The sequence below is a fragment of the Ovis aries genome, chromosome 5, assembly GCF_016772045.2.
Source record: "Ovis aries strain OAR_USU_Benz2616 breed Rambouillet chromosome 5, ARS-UI_Ramb_v3.0, whole genome shotgun sequence".
Classification (NCBI taxonomy): Eukaryota; Metazoa; Chordata; class Mammalia; order Artiodactyla; family Bovidae; genus Ovis; species Ovis aries.
In genome coordinates this window covers 67,063,118-67,088,702 of record NC_056058.1, presented here as the reverse complement: position 1 = coordinate 67,088,702, position 25,585 = coordinate 67,063,118, and the positions used below count along the sequence as shown (strand labels likewise).

The 25,585-nt window shown below is 41.8% G+C and overlaps 1 long non-coding RNA gene across 1 annotated transcript; it reads left to right on the top strand.

The window, feature by feature from the left end:
• Positions 1 to 12,788: 12,788 nt before the first annotated feature.
• Positions 12,789 to 22,071, top strand: LOC132659834 (uncharacterized). Its single transcript, XR_009600722.1, has 2 exons — positions 12,789 to 14,593; positions 21,694 to 22,071. It is a non-coding gene; the product is annotated as an uncharacterized LOC132659834 (long non-coding RNA).
• The last annotated feature ends 3,514 nt before the right edge of the window (positions 22,072 to 25,585 follow it).

Below are 25,585 nucleotides of genomic sequence, written 5' to 3'. Positions count from 1 at the left end.
TTAAAATGTATTATGTAAAAAGCACTTTATCCATTCTCATTTGTTCCTTACAACATAGGGGGCAGGCAGGTGGGATGCATGTCCCCTTTTAGACTGGGGACCTGAGCTTCTGAATGTTTGCCCAAGTCTCATAGCCAGAGAGTGAGTAGCATAGTTTCTCCACATGAAGCTCTCTGGTCCATATGGGAATTCAACCTTGGCCTCATTATCAGCAAGCTCTTGCCAGCTACTTACCTGATGCAGCTATAAATATCGTTAATTCACTTTTCAAAGGCCTTTCCTCTTCTAACAGATTAAGTTCCTGTTAGCCTCCTATTCACCCCCTCCTCTCTGTCTGCGTCTGCATCTCCTCTGTCTCTAATCATATGTGTCCCTGGAAGGTGTAAATGCCTTTGCCTCGGGCAAGGATGCCTTTTCTACAGCACCATGTGGAGCTGCCAGCCAGCTTGTAATGCGGGAGCAGCTCTTTTCTCTGCAGGCTGAGTCCAGATAACAACTTGCAAAGTCATTCAGGAGGCATGGAAGGGTTTTGAACACAAAAGTGATGTGATGAGACAGGATGGTGTGTGAGGCAGGTAAACAGTTGAAGTGAAAAGAGAGAGAATCAGAAGTAAAAAGAGGAAGAAGAGAATCATCATCATGATCAATATCAGTTCTCCTTGTCTTTCAGCTCTTAGCTTATATCACTTCCTAAGAGTCCAATCTATCTGTCCAATCTATCTAAAGTAGCCATCCCCTCACTAGAAGATCATCATCCTTTAATAAATGCACAGCACCTGTCACTCTCAGATGTTTCTGTTACTACCTGTCCCCACTCCAAGTTGACTATAAGGTCCATGAAAGCACAAACTATCTGTTTCATTCATTGATCTATCCACAGACCATACCAACTATACCTCCATAACAAACACATTAAATATTAGTTTAGTGAATGAATGAGGAGCTGAGCTAAGTATTTAACCCCGTTCACAGGTTATATCACTGAATCCTCACATTAATTCAAAGAATTAACTCTTATTATCTACACTTTACAGGTCCCATAATCTGTGAGGTGACAAGAATTAATAATCTTCATACTGTAAAGTCTACAGTTGTCTAATCCCCAAATCTAAAATCCTTTCTTCAGTGAAACATTTCCTCATTCATTTCACGCCTGCTTCAACATTGGGAACTGTTGACCCTAGGTTTCCCCTAGAAAATGTCTTTTAGATTCGGTCATTCAACAGAAGTTTATTAAGCACCAGTTATATGCCAGTCAGTATTCTAAGGTAGATCTTTGCTGATGACTCAGTGGTAAAAAATTCGCCTGCCAATGCAGGAGATGTGGGTTCTATCCCTGGGTCAGGAAGATCCCCTGGAGAAGGAAGTGGCAACCTACTCCAGTATTCTTGCCTGGGAAATCCCATGGACAGAGGAGCCTGGTGGGCTACAGTCCATGTCATCGCAGAGTCGGACATGACTCAGTGACCAAACAACAGCACTGTTCTAAGGGCAGTGAATGCAAAGTTTTGATGGCCAAGCAGGAACCAGGAAGGGTCCCAAAGTGCCAATGCAGTTTTTCTCCTCATCAATTTTTCTCAACCTCCCCCATTTTTCCTCTGACTCTCAAATGTGAGTTCCCCCAAGGTCCAGCTGCAGGCCTCTCTCTGTGTACATTTCCACCTGTGAAGGTGATTTCAATCTACCATAGCCTCTTAAAACAGTCACCTCTGTGCAAATGCCTCCTACATTTACTATCTCTAATATGGACCTTTATCCTAAACTCCAAATCTGCATTTCTTTCCTACTTGGACATCCCATTACCACTTGATCTCAATTCACCAACCCTAAAATGGAATCTCTCCATGGACTTCACCCTTTCAAACTAGCTAGCATTCCTGGTGTCTATTCTCTCAGAGAAGAAAGAAACCAAAGCGGAAAAGAAAGAAAGACACTAAGGGGCAAACTAGCAGTAAAAGAATTGATTTCATAGGATGACAGTCAGATTGGGCAAGTCTGAAGTAGAGTGCCCTACAAATCAGGGCTTTAAGTACAGTGGACACATATTCAGCTGCACCTAGGGAAAACCAAAAGGTCTAAAGTCTTCATTGTAGAAAGTGGAATCAAGAGATCCTATGGAAATGTTCAAATCCTTGCAATTAAGTCATTGTACACTGAAGCCCCACCTTTCACTGATTCCACTTCAATCCTCATGTGGGGATGGACTAGAGTTAATAAGGATAACCTTTAACCAAATATGGGCTTCCCTGGTGGCTCAGACGGTAAAGCATCTGCCTGCAATGCAGGAGACGTAGGTTTAATCCCTGGGTTGGGAAGATCCCCTGGAGAAGGAAATGGCTACCCACTCAAGTATTCTTGCCTGGAGAATTCCAGAGACAGAAGAGCCTGGTGGGCTATACTCCACGGGGTGCAAAGAGTCAGACATTACTGAGCAACTAACAATTTTAACCAAATATACTTTCTTCTAGTACAAATTCAAAAGTTGCCCAAAGCATTTGAGCTGCAAAAGCAACTGGAATACCCTTGACCTAATGGAACCAGGTAAAAGGAATGCAGAGATTGCCTAAGACTAGCTTAAGAAGTCAACTCAACTTCCCATTACTGGTGGAGGAATTTCCTATACTAAAGAAAAGAAAAGCTGAGTTTACTGAGGACAACTGCTAACCAAAAAAAATACCTGTGTGCAGCAAATTCTCTGAGAAAGAATGCCAGGACTAATGAATGATTTCTGCCATTGTAGGGAGGAAGACACAAAGTAATAACAGGATTATTTCACATAGTTGCCACCTGGGTGGTCAGACAGTTTTTAGATGTATCCTACTAATCATACTCAACAAACACCAACATTTTCTTTTTGTACAATGAAAAAAGTACTGCGCATGTTCTATGCCCCACATCAGACTTCCCAACCTGAGGATTCAGCAAAGGACTGGGAATCCTCAGGAAATCAGACTGAAGGACAGGAGGATTTGATTACAGAACTTCCTCAGGACTGAGGGAAACAGAGACTCTTGGAGGACACACAAAAATATCTTGTGTGCACCAAAACCTAGGGGAAATGGGTAGTGACCACACAAGAGGCTGAGCCAAAGCTGCCTTTGAGCATTTGAGGGTCTCCTGCAGAGGTGTGGTCAGCAGTGGCCTGCCATGGGGACAGGGGCACTGGCAGCAGCAGTACTGGGAGCTGCATATTTGCATACGTCCTTTTGGAAGTCACCAGTAGCCCCACCTTAGATCCTGTAGACTCCAGGACTGAGTCTCCTCAGGCTAAACAACTAACAGGGAGGGAGCACAGATCCACCCATCACCAGACAATTGGGTTAAAGATTTACTAAGCATGGTCCTGCCCACCAGAGCAAGACCAAGTTTTGCCCATAGCCAGTTCTTCCCATCAGGAAGCAAGAACTATAATCCCACAGCCTCCAGAACAAAACCCACAGTTACAGAAAACTACCCAAAATGATCACATGGATTACAGCCTTGTGAAACTCAAGGGAGCTATGAGACATGCCGTGAAGAGCCACCCAAGACGGACAGGTCATGGTGGAGAGTTCTGGCAAAACGTGTTCCACTGGAGAAGGGAATGACAAGCCACTTAAGTATTCTTGCCTTGATAAGCCCATGAACAATATGAAAAGGCAAAAGATATGACACCAGAAGAGGAGTCCCCAGGTCAGTAAGTATCCAATATACTATTGGAGAAGAGTGGAGAAATAACTCCGGAAGGAATGAAGAGGCTGAGCCAAAGTGGAAATGTCGCTCAGTTGTGGATGTGTCTGGTGGTGAAAATAAACTCCAGTGCCATAAAGAACAATGTTGCATAGGAACCTGGAATGTTAGGTCCATGACTTGGACGTACTCAAGCAGGAAGAATGAAATGGGAATGGGAAGAATGAACATATACATTTTAGGAATCAGTGAACTAAAATGGAAAGAAATGGGCAAATTTAATTCGGATGACCATTATATCTAGTACTGTGGGCAAGAATCCTTTAGAAGAAATGGAGTAGCCCTCATAGTCAGCAAAAGAGTCTGAAATGCAGTATTTGGGTGCAATCTCAAAAATGACAGAATGATCCTGGTTCATTTCCAAGGCAAGCCATTCAAAATCACGGTAATCCAAGTCTATGACTCAACCACTAATGCTGAAGAAGCTGAAGTTGAATGATTCTATGAAGACCTACAAGACCTTCAAGAACTAACACCAAAAAAGATGTCTTTTTCATCATACGGGATTGGAATGCAAAAGTAGGAAATGAAGAGATACCTGGAGTAAAGGGAAAGTTTAGCCTTGGAGTACAAAATGAAGCAAGGCAAGGTACTTTGGAGTACAAAAATGAAACGTTTTGCCAAGAGAAGTCACTGGTCACAGCAAACACTCTTTTCCAACAACACAAGAGATGACTCAACACATAGACATCACCAGATTAGTTCAATTCAGTTCAGTTGCTTAGTCATGTCAGATTCTTTGTGACCCCGTGGACTGAAGTATGTCATGCTTCCCTGTCCATCACCAACTCCCAGGGCCTGGCGAAATTCATGTCCATCGACACAGTGATGCCATCCAACCATCTCATCCTCTGTCGTTCCCTTCACCTTCTGCCCTCAATCTTGCCAAGCATCAGGATTTTTTCGAATGAGTCAGTTCTTTGTAACAGGTAGCCAAAGTATTGGAGTTTCAGATTCAGCATCTGTCCTTCCTATGAATATTTAGAACTGATTTCCTTTAGGATTGACTGGTTTGATCTCCTTACAGGCCAAGGGACTCTCAAGAGTCTTCTCCAACACCACAATTCAAAAACATTAATTCTTCAGCGCTCAGCTTTCTTTATAGTTCAACTCTCACATCCATACATGACTACTGGGAAAACCATAGCTTTGATTACATGGACTTTTGTCGGCAAAGTAACATCTCTGCTTTTAATATGTTGTCTGAGTTGGTCATGACTTTTCTTCCAAGAAGTAAGCATCTTTTTAATTTCATGGCTGCAGTCACCATCTGCAGTGATTTTGGAGCCCCCAAAATATAAAGTCTGTCACTGTTTCCATTGTTTCCCCATCTATTTGCCATGAAGGGATGGGACCAGATGCCATGATCTTAGTTTTTTGAATGTTGAGCTTTAAGCCAACTTTTTCACTCTCCTCTTTCCGTTTCAACAAGAGGCTCTTTAGTCCTTCTTTGCTTTCTGCCATAAGGGTGATGTCATCTGCATATCTGAGGTTATTGATATTTCTCCCGGGCACTCTTGATTCCAGCCTGTGCTTCCTGCAGCCTGGCATTTCGCAAGATGTACTCTGCATATAAGTAAAATAAACAGGGTGACAATATACAGTCCTAACCTACTCCTTTTCCAATTTGGAACCAGTCTGTTGTTCCATGTCCAGTTGTAACTGTTGCTTCTTGAACTGCATACAGATTTCTCAAGAGTCAGGTCAGGTGGTCTGGTATTCCCATCTCATTAAGAATTTTCCACAGTTTGTTGTGATCCACACAATCAAAGGCTTTGGCATAGTCAATTAAGCAGAAGTAGATGTTTGTCTGGAACTCTCTTGCTTTTTGTATAATCCAACGAATTTTGGCAATTGGATCTCTGGTTCCTCTGCCTTTTCTAAATCCACCTAGAACATCTGGAAGTTCACAGTACACATACTGTTGAAATCTGACTTGGAGAATTTTGAGCATTACTTCGCTAGCGTGTGAGATGAGTATAATTGTGCAGTAGTTTGAACATTCTTTGGCATTGCCTTTCTTTGGGAATGGAATGAAAACTGACCTTTTCCAGTCCTGTGGCCACTGCTGAGTTTTCCAAATTTGCTGGCATACTGAGTGAAGCACCTTAACAGCATCATCTTTTAGGATTTGAAATAGCTCAACTGGAATTCCATCACCTCCACTAGCTTTGTTTGTAGTGATGCTTCCTAAGGCCCACTTCATATTCCAGGATGTCTGGCTCTAGTCCAGTGATCACACCATTGCGGTTATCCGGGTCATGAAGATCTTTTTTGTATAGTTCTTCTGTGTATTCTTTCCAGATAGTCAGTATCAAAATCAGGCTGATTATATTCTTTGCAGCCAAAGATGGAGATGCTCTATACAGTCAGAAAAAACAAGACTGGGAGCTGACTGTGGCTCAGATCATCAGTTCCTTATTGCACAATTCAGGCTTAAATTGAAGAAAGTAGGGAAAACCACTAGGCCACTCAGGTATGACCGAAATCAAATCCCTTATGATTATACAGTGGAGGTGACAAAGAGATTCAAGGGATCACATCTGGTAGAGAGATTGCCTGAAAAATTATGGACAATGGTTTGTAACATTGTTCAGGAGGTGGTGACCAAAATCATTCCCAAGAAAAAAAAATGTAAGAAGGCAAGCTGGTTGTCTGAGGAGGCTTTACAAATAGATGAGAAAAGGGGACAAATGAAAAGCAAAAGAGAAAGGGAAAGTTACACCCAACTGAAAGGAGAGTTCCAGAGTATAGCAAGGAGAGATAAGAAAGCCTTCTTAAGTGATCAATGCAAAGAAATAGAGGAAAACAATAGAATGGGAAAGACTAGGCACCTCTTCAAGAAAATTAGAGATACCAAGATAACATTTCATGCAAAGATGGGCCCAATAAAGGACAGAAACAGCAAGGACCTACAGAAGCAGAAGAGATTAAGAAGACACAAAAAAGGCAACAGCACACAAAAGAACTATACGAAAAAGGCCTTATGACCCAGATAACCATGATGGTGTGGCACTTACCTAGAGCCAGACATCCTGGAGTGTGAAGTCAAATGGGCCATAGGAAGCATCACTATGAACAAAGCTAGTGGAGGTGATGGAATTCTAGTTTTCATATCCTAAAAGATGATGCTGTTAAGGTGCTGCACTCAATATGCCAGCAAATTTGGAAAACTCAGCAGTGGCCACGGGACTGGAAAAGGTCAGTTTTCATTCCAATCCCAAAGAAAGGCAATGCCAAAGAATGTTCAAACTATTGCACATTTGCACTCATTTCACGTGGCAGCAAGGTAATGCTCAAAATCCTACAAGCTAAGTTTCAACAATACATAAACTGAGAACTTCCAGATGTACAAGCTGGATTTAGAAAAGGCAGAGGAACCAGAGATGTAACTGTCAAAATCTGTTGGACTGTAGAAAAAGCAAGGGAATTAAAAAAAAAAAAAAAAAAACAGCTTCACTGACTATGCTAAAGCCTTTCACTCTGTGAATCACAACAAACTGTGGAAAATTCTTAATGAGATGGGAATGCCAGACCACCTTACTTGTCTCCTGAGAAATCTGTATGCAGGTCAAGAAGGAATAGTTAGAACCAGACGTGGAACAATGGACTGGTTCAAAATTGAGAAAAGAGTATGTCGAGACTATATATTGTCACACTGTTTATTTAATTTCTACGTAGAGTACATTATGCAAAATGCTGGACCGAATGAATCACAAACTGAAATTAAGATTGCCACAAGAAATATCAATAACCTCAGATATGCATATGATGCTACCCTAATGGCAGAAAGTAAAGGGGAATTAAGAGTCTCTTGATGAAGGTGATAGAGGAGAATGAAAAAGCTGGCTTAAAACTCAGCATCAGAAAACCAAGATCATGGCATCCGTTCCCATCACTTCATAGCAAATAGAGGGGAAATAGTGGAAACAGTGGCAGATTTTATTTTCTTGGGCTCCAAAATCAATATGGACGGTAACCACAGCCACGAAATTAAAAGATGCTTGCTCTTTGGAAGAAAAGCTATGACCAACCCAGACAACATATTAAGAAGTAGAGACATTACTTTGCCAACAAAGGTCCGTCTACTCAAAGCTATGGTTTTTCTAGTGATCATGTATGGATGTGAGAGTTGGATTATAAAGAAAGCTGAGCACTGAAGAATTGATGCTTTTGAACTGTGGTGTTGGAGAAGACTCTTGAGAGTCCCTTGGCCCTCAAGAAGATCAAACCAGTCAATCCTAAAGGAAATCAATCCTGAATATTCATTGGAAGGACTGATGTTGAAGCCCAAACTCCAATACTTTGGCCACCTGATGCAAAGAACTGACTTATTAGAAAAGACCCTGATGCTGGGAAAGATTGAAGTCAGGAGGAGATGTGCACAGCAGAGGATGAGATGGTTGGATGGCATCACTAACAAGATGGACATGAGTTTGAGCAAACTCTGGGAGTTGATGATGGACAGGGGAGCCTGACGTGCTATAGTCCATGGGGTCACAAACAGCTGGACACAACTGAGCAACTGAACTCATTATACCAATATTTTTTTTTAAAATGGAGGTGCACAGTACTGAACATTACTAGAATCTGCCCAAATATCACTACCTTAATTTTCAGTATCCCACTCCTGCCCATGCAAGGCATAAATTTAACACAGGAGACCTTTTAAGATTTGTGAACACCATTTGTGTTATAATTCAGCCACTCACAGAATTAGACTTCTGGTTTGATTTTCAAAAACCTAACCCCATGGCTACAAAAGGTAAGCTTTTTTTTTTTTCCAGAGAAGTTATAGAAGCTTTGTGTCTCCTTATTTGGCCCTTGAGCCAAGAATGAAAATCCCTGAGCCTATTATGTTCTTTATCCAAATTCTCTGGTGCCCTTCAAGTAGTTAATCAACTCCACTGTCCTTATATTTTTATTTCCACTACAGTGTTCTCTGGTAGCAGCTACTTGTTATGTTTCATAGTAGGCACTTGGCTCCAGGTGACTACAGGTGATCAGTTAAGTAACTGATTAGCCAGTATATACCATATATATCAGTGTCCCATTTACCACTGGCAACAGGCTCATTCATGTCATAAAATCAAATCAGATCAGAGCTGATTCCAGATTCAAATCCTTAAGGCTCAATTTCCTGGAACCATTCCAATACCAACAGCTCTATCAGAGAGGGTTCAGTCAGGGAAGTGCACTCACCCTGAGTATATAAAACAAATACTTTAATATAGAAATTGGATCTTACACAATTGTGAAAGAAATTGGGAAATAAAGGTGAAGTAGGGAAAACCAGATGATCAGAAGAGCCGCTAACCCGTCAACCTGAGAGGCCAAGAACAATCAGCCTCTGAAGTATAACCGCAAACAAGGAGCTCGTGGAAAGGTCTGTTGAAAGCTGTTGTTTCTGTGCTACTACTGCCTCTGTGGGTCCACAGCCAAGCGTCTGGTGCTGAGTCTGGGGCCCACAGTTACGAGGAACTGAGAGCATCAAGGGGCTTCCCTGATGGATCAGTCAGTAAAGAATCTGCCTGCAAGGTAGGAGATGTGGGTTTCATCCCTGGGTCAGGAAGATACCCCTGAGGAGAGCATGGAAACCCACTCTGGTATTCTTGCCTGGAGAATTCCCAAGGACTGAGGAACCTGGCGGGCTACAGTCCATGGGGTCACAAAGAGTCAGACACAACTAAAGCAACTGAGCACGCACACACGAGAGCACTAACGACAAACTGGGACCCTCCCAGCATCTGTCACTACAGCTGACCACAGCAGTCCCCTGAGAGTAATGGCCACGTCTTCATTTCCGTCTTCCCAATTTCACAAAAGCTCCTCTTTGGGCCAACTCTTAACACAGAACCCTATAGGAAGGGAACTCTGGGAAATGATTTCCAGCGAAACCAAGCTGGCCCAGCGTAATTTAGCACATATAGTATATAGCTGTCTCATGCTTTCTTTGTTCCTTTGTTGATTACATATACTTGAGTTGATCTTATAAGCTGTTTAAAATTGCTGCTACAAATATCCTTGAATATATATATATATATATATTCTAATATTTTAACCAGTATTTTTAAGATGAATTCTTAAATTAGAATTTTATTTTTAAGATAAATTCTTAGAATTAAAATTGCTGGGTCGAGGATATATGCGTTTCAAGTGTTTACAGATGAGTCCAAATTGTCCTCCAAAATGGTTATGTCAGTTTACACTCTTTTCTGCCTTTCTTCCTGTCCACACTATTATTTGCCAATGCTTCATTTCTTTGATTATTAAAATGATTGAGTCTTTTATATATTTTGAATGTCAAGGTGTTTATATTTCTTCTTTGACTTATGTTTATATTCTTTTCTCTTTTCATACACACTTGTCTCTTTCTTGTTGATTTTAGGAGTTCTTTATCTTTTAAGTGTATTTTAGGTAAATATTTGCAGATATTTCCACTAAGCCTGTAGTTTACATTTTAATATGATTTATACTGTTTGACTTTTAATTTGTTTTGCTTACAATCCTATCATTTAATAATAAAAATTTCAACCTGGGCTAGAGGGCTTAGTGGTACTGTAACTCTGTCAATGTAAAAATTCCCTACTTCAAGAGAAACCACAGATGTATAGATCCTATTGATGGCAGGTTGGAAGCAAAGCTGTGCTAGTGAAGCAAAGAACTGTAACTATTCCTCTGCTCCAAACAACCCAACTATAATTTTGAGAAAGTCCACAGAATCCTAATTCTGAATACAGAATATCTCTTTGAATATTTAACCAATAATCGCATTAAGTCTCAGAACTCTGACTGGAATTTCTTAAAGCCTATTCAACCAAGGAATACTAAAAATGAGGCACCCATGCTAACATCACCACCACAACACCCTTTTTTCATTCATGGTGTATGTGTTAGTCACTCAGTCATGTCCAACTCTGCAACCCTATGGATCGGAGTCAGCCAGGCTTCTCTGTGGAATTCTCCAGGCAAGAATACTAGAGTGAGTGGCCGTTCCCTTCTCCTGGGAATCGACCTGACCCAGGGAGCAAACCTGGGTCATCCCCTTTGTCAGCACATTCTCGACCTCTTGAGCCAATTAGACAGTGCTAATTGATTATTCTTTCTTTCAGAGCCCACATGTGATCTAAGAAACTTTCTCTATGAAGCATTCAAGGGAGCTGCTAACAATCAGTCAGATAAAATCTGTTTTGCCACCCTGTCTGTAATCCAATCCATTTTCAGAGGAAGAAATGAAAGTCTAAGGCAGGGATGTGACAACGCAGGAACCTGCAGCAAGTCAGCTGCAAAGCCAGAGTTCAACACTAGCTTTCTGCCTCCCAGTCTAACATGCCTTCTATGGGACCACTGTATCTTGTCTCTTTTGACACCACTAGAGAAAGCCCTTCACAGAGGATTTGGGGAAGACCCTTTCAAACAGTGACTACTACATAAATGATTTAATCACAGCTTATGTATTAATAGTATACTGATCGCTTTAGAGCTGGGTTAACCGGGGACTAAGTTGGCAATGAATCATCTATAAGAGGCCCTGAAATACAATGACAAATACAAGGAAGTGGAGGTCTTGTCTCAGCGAAACCTCCACATGGAATTGGATGAAACAGTGAATAAGCTGCTTACGGTAGGAGTGGAGAGCAAGGGTCCTGCGAAGGAGCGGGCTCAGTACCGAGAGATGGTCTCTACACTGGGGGTCTAATTAATTTTGTTTTGAAAAGTGGAGCAATAATAAATTGTTGGGGACAATCAAGGAGAGAGTGAAGGCTAACAAAAGCTAACCTTCTCTCGGTCCTTCCCTCACATACATCCCACTTTGCCTCTAAACTGATCCTGAACAAGTATCTAAGGACTGCCAATTTAAAGTATCACCATACTATTGCTCTGCTCTAAGCACCAAATCATTGATCCTCAGGAGGCAATTCCCTATCTCCAGACAGTTCTGTTTACCCCTGCCCAAACTCTACTACCATCCTTGCATCTTAAATACTCGACAACAGCTTTCCTGATTCCCACCCTGCCCACTGTTATCTGTTTCTCCTCTTGTTTATCATCTGTAACCTGATTAGACCCTGGGAATGTCCCACCTGTTATCAGTACCTCTCTATGAAGAGACAAGTTGCTTCTTCTCTACCAGGCACAAACTGAGCCTTTTCCTTATTTGCACACCATGCAGCACCTGGTTGACACAGCCAGTGCTCAGAAAATACCTGTTGATGAAACGGAGAAAAGGAAAACTCGCAGTGACCTTGGGCTTCACTTTCAAAGGGTCTGCGGAGATCTTAGAAGTACACAGAGTTCCTTTTCCTCAAAAGCCTATCTGATTGGGTCCTGTGCCATTCGTGGTAGGATTCTGCTTACAGAAGCATGATTTTTGACTGGCCTAAACTGTTTTTGTATTTTGACTGACTCCCATTTTATCACAGTACTATATAAAGCATAGCAATTTGTTTCTATCTGCTCATATGCCTGGGGCTAGCAACAATTGTGACATCCACGATGTAATTTATTTTTTTGTGTTTCATAAAGGCTGGAATTAGGGAGAGAGATGAGAAAGAAGGAAAAGTGGGACAGGAATAAGAAGAAAATGCAGTGGTTGGTCATGTGAGTTCACTGATAAAAAGCAAATCTTTATCTAGAAGAGTGGTTCTTAACTAGGGGGAGATTCTGTCCCACCCGGTGGATTACCACATTAAATACAATGCATGCTAAGTCGCTTCAGTCGTGTCCAACTCTTTACAGCCCTATGGACCATAGCCTGCCAGGCTCTTCTGTCCATGAGATTCTCCAGGCAAGAGGACTGGAGTGGGTTGCCACGCCCTCCTCCAGGGGATCTTCCCCACCCAGGGACTGAACCAAGTCTCTTACATTGCCTTCATTGACAGGTGGATTCTTTACCACTAGCACCACCTGGGAAGCTCAAATACTTCCAGTTAAATTTACTAATATTCCATTCTAAAATTTATTCATTGTCTCTCTGAAATTCAAATGTAACTATGCACCCTGTATTTTTAACTGTTAAATCCAACAATCCTAGCCAGGGGACACATGGCAATGTCTGGAGGCATTTTTGATTGTCATAACTTGGGGGTTATTAAAAGATAAACTGAAGCATGCTAACATTTTTAAGTTTATTTGAGCAAAACTCAATTCCTATCAGGCAGTGCCAAAGGGAAGTGATCAGGAACCCCCTCCAACAGGATCAGGGGCAAGACTTTTAGAGACAAGACATAGAAGCAATACAAGGAAAGTATTTCATTGGCTATGACTTATGCAGTTGCCTTATTTGGGAAAGCCTAGTTTAGCTGTTTGTGCTTGGTTAAATTTAGGTTTTGATCCCATAACCTTGGGGCATTTACAGGCTTAGTTGTCGTTGCCTTCATAGACTGCTAAGGTATTATAACCACTTCAGTTTAATGGCCTCTTTGATAATTAACTTCACAGGGTGCTAGTAGGTAGAGACCTGAGATGCTGCTAAACATTCTACAAGGACCAGAACTGTCCCTCCACATAGCAGAGGATGACCTGGTCCAAAATGTCCACACTGCCACTGTTGAGAAGCCATGATGTAGAAGGATCATTTTCATCCCTAAAAAGTATCTAGTACAGCTAAAATAGCACCATAGGAAAACAGTGTGTGTATGTATCTGTAAGCATACCTATTTTCCCCAGAAAACATGTCTGCAAAGCTTCTCTCATTTAAATCTACAAGCTGTAATGATCTAGAGTTTTATCATAGTAATTTCTCCAATTTCTCCCAGGGCAGATGTGATGAAATTCAAATCAAATTTGGGGGGGAAATACTCAGAAATAGCAAGTGATTCTCCAGGACCTCACAGAGACTTAAGGAAAATAGAACTAAAGCTCACAACTGCTAAACACATTATTCATTCCAATAAAGCCTGTCTGTCTGCTCTTCTTCTGTTCAGCTCTCACCATGCTCAGAATCAGGTGATCGCAATGGGTTTTCGTTTCCAAGAGATCAAAAGTTTTCACAACTGATTAGTATCCAGAAAGCAACAGCCTCCTTTAACCTTGAGATGCAAATAGCCTGAGATTGTCAAGGGATCTGAAGGGCCGGAGGATTTGATGGAAGATCAAATTCCCGACATTTCCAGGGCAATTAGTTTCACACACAAAGTCACGGGAAGGTCCTGCCTACTCTCCTCGAGCAGGGAAGCTGTAATAAGGCTCCGAGCTTTACAAACTTGGACTAATTGGTCTGCACTCACCCAGCACAGTTCATTATTGTTATCCCCATTTCATAAAACACAGAAGGTGGGTAGAAATCTTTTACTCCACCACCTCTAGGCGCGGGCTTCTTTAATATTTCCCTCTTTGGATCACTAGACACAAACTCCAGGTACCAAAGGTGGGACTACTCTGCTAATTATTCATACTAGAGGGAAGGAAAGGTCTAGAATTAAGTCAAATCTCTTTTCATGTGCCTCTTTAACACTCCACTTGAAAGTGAGTCCTGGACTCAAAAAGGTTTAAAACAGTGCAGCACTCTTATCTAATAGTTTAGGAAACCAGGGAGGAAGTTGCTGTCAATTACAGTCAGGACTTTGGAGCATGAGCTAAATTGGTTTTGAAAGACCTGATTGCTGAACTGCTTCCCGAGCACTGGAGCCACCGCTGAGTTCTCCGGGCGTGCCATGGCAGTTGAGATCCAGCCAGGTGGCCGAGTTCATTTGGTAACTCAAATGCAGCCTGTTGTCACAATGGATTTTCTACTCACAAATGTACAGTCAGGTCTGCATGTCTTTTGTCATCACCTTGGCTCTCTGAAGGGCAGCATGTCAGCTTCCTCCAGGGCTACTTAATGGCTGGAACCCTCCATCTGGGACTCTGCATGATCGACGAGGTTTGTGACAATCTCAGTCTCTCTGGGGCTTTCACCTTGGTGTTTCCCTTCCTCTGGCACCAATGAGGCTTCATCTTATGCGAGCTGGCAGCTGCTTTCTCAAATCGGTCAAAGGATGCTGGTCACAAAGACTTGCCCAGAGAGAATGTGGCCAGCCAAAGATGTTGACCAGCAGGATTGATTCTGAACAGCTCAGTACTGGCTTATTCACCCTTTTGACTTTTCCCTACCTTTCAAGAAAAAGGTGAGGCTGATAACAGGAGTTTCAGGCCCTACAAAGGTTTCTGTCCTCTTCACCTCTCCTGCTGCTGCTGCTAAGTCACTTCAGTCGTGTCCGACTCTGTGCGACCCCATAGATGGCAGCCCACCAGTTTCCGCCATCTCTGGGATTCTCCAGGCAAGAACACTGGAGTGGGTTGTCATTTTCTTCTCCAATGCATGAAAGCGAAAAGTGAAAGTGAAGTCTCTCAGTCGTGTCCGACTCTTCACTACCCCATGGACTGCAGCCCACCAGGCTCCTCCGTCCATGGGATTTTCCAGGCAAGAATACTGGAGTGGGGTGCCATCACCTCTAGGGGACGCTTGTAATAATAAGGTGTGGTGGTTAAGAACAGGGCTCAAGTCTTTGCCACTTTACTAGCTTTGTAACCTCACACAAGTTACTTTTTAACTGCAATTTCCTCCTCTATAAATGGGGTATATTGATACTGAGACCACAAAGAGTGGTAGGGAGCAATAAATGAACCATTGGCGCACAGCAAGGACTCAATAAATAAGAACCTTGAATAGTGGTGGTGGCGGTCTGCGCTTCCCCTGTCAATCAAAGGCATGCCAAATTTAAGCCTTCAGGCCCACTCTATAACACCCACAAAAATCAATCATAAATAAAAAATCCAAATTCCAAGTTGCTTCATTTTCTTGTTTGCCTGCTGCATTCTAAAAACCTGTCTCTATCTCTCTCCAGTCCCAGTGCCCTACTCCTGCCCTGTTTTTGCTAGAAATCTACACCACTCTTTGACCTTCACTCAGTCAGCCCTATCACAAGCACCCTGGCACACATTAAAATCCTGCTGCCCATTACAGCAAAACTCCTGCTGTCTCCATCTCTCTAGTCTCTTCCAGCATCACAACATACCCACTGGGCTGGCCCTGGGCACTGACAGGTCATACCACCACCTTCAAAGGGTGACTTGAGGAGTGTCAGGAGGCTATGTTTGATCGAGGACCTCCCCCATGGTCAGTTCAGAGCCTTCCATTTGTCCTTACTGACCTAAAAGGTCCAGTGTGAAACAGTTAGATAACATCAACTAACCCAGGAACTATTATAGAAATGTTCATTTAGTACATGAGAGACGAAGGAAAGACACTTCTCTTACTAGGTATCCAATGAGTCACTAGTTTACAAAAACTGATCAGATTCGTGCATCAAAAAGAAAGAAGACTGAGAGAGCTGGGTCACAGATGGGGAAGTTTTACTGGGATCACAGGGAGAAAACATTTTGCTGTATGAAAAACAGGCAGCTCTGAGGACCATAATTATTGGGGGAAGTGTGCGGGCTTGATATGCAGAAACTCAGAATGTAAGAGGCCCAAGGTTGTAGGGAAGAGATGTAGGAAAGGTCAGTTTCTCCCATTTTCCGACTTACGGCCTGAATCTTGCCTCCCTGAACCAGAAGGCAACAGCTGGCTGGCTGGCTGTGCATATTCATGAACCCATGCTGCTGCAGACAGAAAGGTGTGAATATTTTAAATCTATATTTTCTGTTTCCGTCAGGAGCTTGAAAATTTTTTCAATCAAATTATGGAAGGCAGGAAGTTTGAGGGTAGAAATCATTGTCTTTCGGGGCTTAAAGAACAATAACCTTTTCCACCTGCAGGATCTGTTGGGTAACTTACAGCAGAAGAAAGGGGCAGGGGAGGGCACTCCATGAGGGGCTTTTCCCATGTCCCTCTGGTGGTTCGCTTTATATGGGGAAAGAATTCAAGGGCAGGAAAAGCAATGATAAACGCAGATCAGAATACACAGACTTCTAAGGTATCCCAATTTATAAAGTTATTACTTTGGGTGACTTAAAGCAGCTGAAGTATGAAATGTGATTTCTTTGACTTCCATAGATGCCATTAACATTTGGCATCTAACTCCCTGATGCCTGCACACTTAACAATAAAGATGAAAATAATGTAGGCACATATAGTAAGGTAAAAATTCTCCCCCTTCAACCCCAAATCTCAGTGATTTGAGAGAGAAAAGTTTATTTCTCATTCCCACCACAGTCCAGTGTGGAATGCAGTCCCTCAGGTACTTGGACCCTTCCAGTGATTTCTCTTTGGAGTTGATCAAGAAGGCAGAAGGAAAGTACCCAAAGAAGGTTATCCTGTGCTTAAACAGCTCAGCCCAGAGGTGACTGATATGGGAACTAGTCACATGGCCCAGACTTAATACAAGAAGCTAGAGAAATGTATGTCTTCAGGCAGAAGAGAAAATGGTTTGGCAAGCACTTCATCTCTGCCATAGCAAGTAACATTCACTTTAGCATCTAGTCAGTTTCCCATTTGGTTTTCCCTCTATTAGCACAATATATAATGCAGATCATGGCTGTGTTGAACAAGATTCAAATTCAGACTGTTCATAGGAATCCTCTTCCCCTAGATGGCCATGTCCTTGCCAAGTTTGCTGCCACTTCCCATTTCCTGACCATAACAGAAAGAGCTAATTAATCATGACATTTTCCCCTATTACTCCAGTCACAGCCACATAATCCTTCTCAGTACAAAATAGTATATAGATACAGATATATAATACAGTATACAGACACTCAGGACCAATGGATCAGAAGCAGCTTGTAATACAATATCTATTTTCATCAAGAATCACATAATTTTTCCCCCTAATCTCACATTTTATATACGAAGGAATTTAAAACTTAGGGAAGTAAAATAACTTCATTCACTGAAAAAGTTCTCTCTTGTCCCTACTATACACTAGAAATGCTAATCTTAGACAATACTCCTTCAAACAAGTTACAGGCCTGCCTCCAGAAACTTAAAGGAAAGTGGAAAACAGATGAGAGGAGAGTAGTTACAATGCACTGTGACAAGTACTAAGAAAGAGGTAAGGGTGGGATGCTATGGGAGAACCTGGCAGTGATATCCAACCTGCTACATCCAACCTGATCTAGATGAGGGCTAGGCAAAATTTTCTAGAGGAACAGGCATCTCCACTAATCATAAAAATGGACAAACTTTAGCCAAGCAAGGGGTGAAGCTGAAGGATAAGAACATTTCAGGCAGAGGAACCAGCCTATGTAAAACTCAAAAGGTAAAGATCAAGATGGCAATCCATAGAAAACAGTAAGAATTCTATTTAGCCTGACTGCACTCCACAATACAGAGAGGTGAAATCAAGGGTGTATCAATCAGCTACTGCTGTATAACAAACCACTTTAAAACCTGGTGGCTTAAAATAATAGCATCATCATTATTGCTCATGAGTCTGTAGGTCAGTGAGCTATTGTTCTCATTTTGGCTGGCTCATTCACGTGTCAGCAGAGAGCTGGGCAGGTAGCCTTTCTCTTGCAGGTCTGGGCATTAGCTAGCTGTAGACTGACTTAGGGAAGCCCTGGCTGTGACAGCTGGGCTGTCCTCCAAATAGTCTCTCATGCCCCTGCAGGCTAGCCTGGCCTTGTCCACATGGCAGTGGCAGGGTTCCAAAAGGGAGAGCAAAAGCACTCCAAGCCTCTGATGCCAGGGCTCAGAAATCACAGTGCCACTTTCAGTGCATTCAGTAAGCCAAAGTGACAAGGACAGCTCAGAGTGAAGAGGTGAGAAAACAGACTCTGCCTCTTGACGGGAGAAGCTACACAATCTTTTTGCAAAGCATGTGCATATCAGGGGGAAGGATTTAGTCTGTTTTTTTAAAAAGTCAAACTGCCACAGAGAAAGACCAGTGGCAAGAAGTAAACTGTAAAGATAGACAGGGCCAAGAAATAAAAAACCAAATTTTCCAAACTCAAGTGTTCAGAGAGGCAATGGAGAAACATGCAGGAGTGGCATGTTCAGATTTGAACAGTAGAAAGGTGTTACTTTAACCCAAAAGATAGTGGAAGGCCTGGATTATGGCAGGAGAGATGGATTGCAGTGGTTGGAATTAAGAGATAACTACAGATGCTACCTGTCATAGAGGTGAAAAAGAGGGAAACATCTAATGTTTTATAGCTGGTGAGTGGAGGAGCTTAAAGCCAGGCCTTCTACACTGCAATCTCATGTCACTATCTTTTTTTCCCCTAAGTATATAGTATTTTAAGTTCATAGATTTTTCCATCCCTCCCCTACCAGTTAGTGTTTCATTGATTGTTTTCTAAACCCATTACCAGGAAACAGGCACCAAGGCCATTGTAAGAAGCAAACCTCGTTGAGATATGAAGCCCTGCTTATCACATCTAACTGTCAGCGGTAGAAAGCCTTTAGTGATAGAGAAATAACAATAGACCCCAATAACATGCGTATCCACCTGGTGTGGCCTGGAAAATCATTAACCATTGTTAGATAAAGAAATCACGACTATTGCTTTCCCAGGAGCATGCTTCTCAAAGATGCTTATGTGAGAAGCAGCTCAGTTGCAAATCAACACCTGTCATCAGGAGCATTTACCTTTGGACTTTCAATTTAGGACTCAGTCATATTTGAAACTATTCTGTTTTTCTCTGCCCACAGCATCTCAGTCCTTTGGCCAGTCTCTCTCAGCCAGCAGTCTGCAGGTCTCAGTTCAAGAATGACTTCTCCAGAACTCTTCACAAGTCAATCCCATGCATGCCAAATCAATGTTTTGTCTGATCTTTGTAAGCATAGCCTCCAAATCTGATAATGTCCACCTAATTGGTTTTGTAGATCAAGGTGACAAACAGAAACTAGCTTCTGTTTATTTATTGTAGACAATTGACCATGCATGAGTGCTAAATCTCTACAGTCGTGCCCAACTCTTTGCAACCCTATGAACTACAGCCTGCCAGGCTCATCTGTCCATGGATTTCTCCAAGTAAGAACACTGGAGTGGGTAACCATTCCCTCCTCCAGGGGATCTTCCTGACCCAGGGGTCGAACCTGTGTCTCTTATGTCTCCTGCATTGGCAGGCAGGTTCTTTACCACTAGCACCACCTGGTAAGCCCACAATCGACCATACACTGCACTTTTCTAGCAAGGAGTTCTTTCATTTAATAGTACACCTTGACAGGTATGAGTCAGCTGTCGTTATTTCTTTGTTTTCAAGTCCAGTGTGACAACTGATCTGCAAAGACAGTCTGCCCACCCTTTATATCACATATCCTTTTTCAGGAATTCCAACCAGGAAATAGAAGCTGTTTCCCCACCTCTTGAATCTGATTTGGCCTCATCACTCACTTGAACCAACAGAATATGGCATAACTGGCCCTGGCATCTCAACTGACCTTGCAGCTTCTGGTATGGCTTTCTTGGAGCTGCTGCCACGTTAATTCATGAGAATCTGCCAGAGAGCCTGCCAAGTTAGCCAACTTCAGGATTAAACAAGAGAACATGTACTGAGTCCCTATGGAAAACTAAACAGGAGAATATGTCCTGAGTCCCTAGCACATAGTAGGTATTAGAGTAGATATGAGTTTCTTGCCTCATTTTCTGTGGTAATCAGTTCCTATCAAGGTAAGGCTTAAATTAAATCAGTAATTTTTTCACATTTCTCTTTAAGAGTAGGATAATGGTTTTCCCCTTTTCCTTGTTCAGAAATGTACTAAGAACCTGGTGTGAGGACGGCCAGTTGAAGTATGTCAGATACGATTACCATCTGAAGGACAACAGCAGGGTTCTTCAAAAACCCTCTGCCCCTTACTGAGAGAAAGGGTTCACTTTGTAATTTGTTCTCAAGCCATGGGCACAGAGAGGACTTTGAGTTCTGAATACTAAGTATAGTTCAAAAATCCAACTCATTGGAAAGGAAAAAGGAAAATCACAGGTTTTACAACAAAGTCGCTCTTCAGGTTTTCAGAATCACTTGAAAAGACCAATTTTAGTGTTTGCCTGCCAAACCTGAGTATTTTTGTGCTATGGCTGCTAACCACATAGGTCTCCATGGGTCACCAAGGCCTCAGAGACCGGTCTGCTGCAGCAGGAAAAACCAGTCAAACTGGTGGGGGGCAGTGCAACAGGTGGTAACTTATTCCTTCCTTGGAGTCCTTTGAGATTTACAAGGAGAAAGGGGTATGGGAGGTGGGTGGTGGCAGGGGTGAGGGTTGTGTGACATCCTCTTGCCAAGACAGTTGTGATGGCAGCAGCAGCAGAGCTGATAACAGTCCAAAATCGGGATCGTCATAAACGTCCTGACTGCCAGCAGGAAATACAATCAGCCAGGGCCTGCAGTCTTTCAAAAGCACCCATTCAAGACCTCAGCGTATGCACTTCCATTCTCAGAGACTGTGCCTCCTATACAGGGTGCCGCGGGCGCTCGGGACAGAGTATAGAAGGAAGTAAGAAAGTCGATAATCCCCATAACCGGGTGCTTTAGCTGGGGCGGTAGGGTGGGAAGGTGACTCCTATGCCAGTTTTCTTTGGCATATGAGTTGACACTTGCCAATACTTGCTATGAATGGAAGTCTGTATGAAAGTTATTTTAATGAGTAGAAATTGTGACTCGATACTCCAGACATGAGCAATGTCACATATTTTTATGTTTATAAACCACACAAAATCCACCTTCATGCCCCAGACAACGAGGTCAGTGAGAAGATGACACCCATCATCAGTCATTTTTGTGGCTTCTCTCTTCTGCCTTGGTTTGTGTCAGAGCATGGGTGAGGTGCCTTCCGGGGGGGAATGTAGGTAAAAGCTCTGGCCAGTCCCTTCATCACTCTCATCACGACTATGCCTTTTGTGTGCCATGATGAAAAGCTGCTCGCTCTCCCTATGTCCCCAGACCACAAAGGCTGAGACACCCTTCCCAAGAGCATAGCATTCACACAACCACTTGGTGGCCAAGGGCCTGAGATTTTTGAAGGGCTTTGTACAAGAAGCAGCCCAAATTTCAGCCACCCTACGCAGAAGTCTATAATCCCCATTCTGCCCTTGTCTCCAGGGCAGAACTTCAACCTGAGATTTTTGAAGGGTTTTGTACAAGTGGCAGCCCAAATTTCAGACACCCTGCACAGAAGTCTACAGTCCCCATCCTGCCCTTGTCTCCAGGACGGAACTTCAGTACAGCCCTCGCATCTGGAAAATAAACAAGGTTGTCAACGCACCTGTGGAGCAGGAACCTGAAACTCAAGGCTGCCTGTCCTTCCTCAGATGTGAATGGAAAATCTACCTCCTCATTCCTCAGCTCTGAGTCTACCACAATAAATAAAACAAAGCATAAACTAAATAGTTATAAATGGCAGCCTGTCTGATGCTGAACCGTGGTCATTTCTCTGTACTTCCACCATTGGTAAATAACAGTAAACTTTTCTTGATACTTTCTTGATGTGTAAAGTTGCTTGACAACTTGTCCATGCTTTCTTTGTCCAAGCTACTATGGTCTCTAAGACTGCCAATTCTCAGGGAGTCATCACCAATTATTTATGTTTCAATATAATTACAATATGATGCAAAACTAGGTACTCATGTATAATGATCCCTTCTAATAATCATCATTATCATATATTACCCTTTATTGAGAGGTTATTTTGTGATAAGCCCTATGTTAAAAACTATACTTGCATTATCTAATTTTGTTTTCAGAGCAACCCATAGAAGTAAATGTTATTATCCCCATTTTCCAGTTGTGAAAATCAAAGCATGGAAAGACTAAATTGCCCATGATCACTAGCTACTACACTAGTAGGGTCAAGGATACCTTGTCTGACTTGAAAGCCCAAGTTTTCAACCTCTATGATACATCGTCTTCTACCACATACAAGATAAGCCCAAGTGTGGCTCACCAAGCCCCCACCAAACCCTCTGACTTTGTACAGCCACAAGTATAATTTCAGGTCCATCAAAGAATATGCAGCTCCTGAACACAACCTGTTGTTTTACGCCTTGGAGCCTTAGTTCTTTCCTATGGGTGTCTCTGCTAGGATCACCTGCTCCCCACTACTTTTGCTCATTCATTTCACACAAGTCAGCTGAGACATAAGCTCCCCAGAACTTTCCCCAATCCTTTCACCAGGCTGGGTTTGTCTCCTCACTCTATTGTCCCCTAGCACACTAGGCATTCTTCTGTCTTTGCACTTACACTGAAACATAGGATTACATTTGCTGTTTATCCATCTGTCCTACTAGACTTTGAGCTCCTTCAGAGACAAGAGTATGTAATATATATGTAGATTTTATATAATATATAGAAATATACATTTTATATAATATACATTATATCATATATATAATATGTACAAGACCCTTGAGTCCACTTAATCCAAGCACAGATGAATGACAAAGGGAGTTATGTCAAAATACCAAAGCATATCTGTATATCAATCAGTCAAATAGTATTTATGTGCATATATAGACATATAAATATATACATATGTCCTGTCATATACCTTAAACTTATATTTTATGATATATTTGTATTTTATATATATTTTTAATCTCCAACACTTCATAAATTCTCTATTGTATACTAGATACACAATAAATATTTGCTGACTTCCACTTCCAACAACATTAAGTGTGTTTCTGATGCTTATCTAAAAGTATTACCTACAGTTTTGGAACAATAAGTTAAAAATGGTCACCATTTAATCTAACCAGTATTTTTCACAGTCACTTAAAAAAGCATAAGGAGACCTTGGAGAAAATTCAGGATGGCATATAGATGAAAAACTCTGGAATGGGAAGTAAGGAACTGAGTTCAAATCCCTTGTACCTACTTTCCAGCTCAGGCACTCCCTAAGCTTCTGTTGGTTCATCTGTGGAACAGGGTGAATCATATCTTATCTATTAATACCATGAATGGTTTGTGTGAGAAACAATTAAGAGAATATTTATTAATCCTAAAAACATTAGACAATTAAATGGTTTTATTTTGCTTTTCACAGAGCCTGGGACATAGTAAATATCCAATAGTGTTATTTAGATGAATGAATGATTAAACTCTTCATCCTCTGGTTGAGATGTCAGATAACAGGTTAAATAACTTATCTAAGTTTACCCCTAAACTGTATAGTCACTGGAAGCAAGACATTTTTTTAATTCCCAGCAGCTAACACAGTATTTACCCACTCCAGTGTTCTTGCCTGGGGAATCCCAGGGACAGGGAAGCCTGGTGGGCTGCCATCTATGGGATCGCACGGAGTCGGACACAACTGAAGCAACTTAGCAGCAGCAGCAGCAACACAGTATCTGGCCCATGGTAGATGTTCCATGAGTTTGTGGAAGAAAGGGAGGAAAGAAAGGAGGAACATCATACAGCTGGGAGTGACTGAAAAGAGATCCTTCCATCTGATCATGGTATTGGGTAGTCAAGGTCAGTGGTTCTCAACATATGGCCTGAGAACCAGCAGCATCAGCATCAAGTGGAAACTTGTTAGACTCACAGACTTAGAAAATGAACTTATGGCTGCCAGGGGGAAGAATGGGAGGAAGGGATAGTTAGGAAATTTGGTATCAACATGCACACACAGCTATATTTAAAATGGATAACCCATAAGGACCTACTGTATAGCACAGGGAACTCTGCTCAATGTTATGTGGCAGACTGGATGGGAGGGAGTTTGGGAGACAACAGATACATGTATATGTATGGCTGAGTCCCTTTGCTATCCATCTGAAACTATCACAACATTGTTAATCAGCTATTCTCTAATACAAAATAATTTTTTTAATAAGAAAAGTTAAACTTGTTAGAAATGCTCAGGTTTCATCCCAGATTTGCTGAATCAGAATCTCTGGAGATGAGTCCCTGTAATCAGGGACTCATTTTAACAAGATTTTAACAAGACCTCCAAGAAATTCTGATGTGTGCCAAAGTTAGACCTCATTGTTGAAGGAGAAACTCTTCATCATTTGCTTACATTTGAAACAAAAGGGACAGAGTGAATGTATTGATATCTTTTAAATAATTTATTCAAGACACCTGCTGCTGCTGCTGCTGCTGCTGCTAAGTCACTTCAGTCGTGTCCGACTCTGCACAACCCCATAGGCGGGAGCCCACCAGGCACCCCCATCCCTGGGATTCTCCAGGCAAAAACACTGGAGTGGGTTGCCATTTCCTTCTCCAATGCATGAAAGTGAAAATTGAAAGTGAAGTTGCTCAGTCGTGTCCGACTCTTGGCGACACCATGGACTGTAGCGTACCAGGCTCCTCCATCCATAGGATTTTCCAGGCAAGAGTACTGGAATGGGGTGCCATTGCCTTCTCCGATTCAAGACACCTAATGAATATTATTTTCATTGTTATTTCCTTCTAACTTGATATATTTATGATAAAAGGTGGGTACATTGTTGGAAAGATTGCATCAATAACGCAATACGCTTTTGGTTAAAAATAATATTTATTGAATTATTTTCTAAGTATAGACAAGTACATGATCATTGCTAATAATATGTATAATGCTGAGAATTGTAATCACACTCACATAGTACTACTACATACCAGGCAGTATTCTAAACACTCTTTCTATCTTAAATGACTTATTACTCAAAACAATCCCATAAGTAGGTATGGTTTTTATCACTTCCACTTTTCAGAGAGAAAACTGAGACATGTAGAAGTTATGTAACTTGCAAATAAAGGTTACATGGCTGATAGAGCCAAGATTTGTATCCATGCAATCTAGCTCCAAAATCTATGAGATTAACCCTATTATACTATAAATCACCCATAATTTAGAGATAATCACTGATTATTAATATTTATGGAGAATTTAGAATTTTCCTTCAGGTTGGTAAAATATATATATATGCACTCACATCTGTGCATTTACATGCGTATATAATATATTGGCAAACATATTTACTTATAATTTATTTATTTACATGTAAATAAT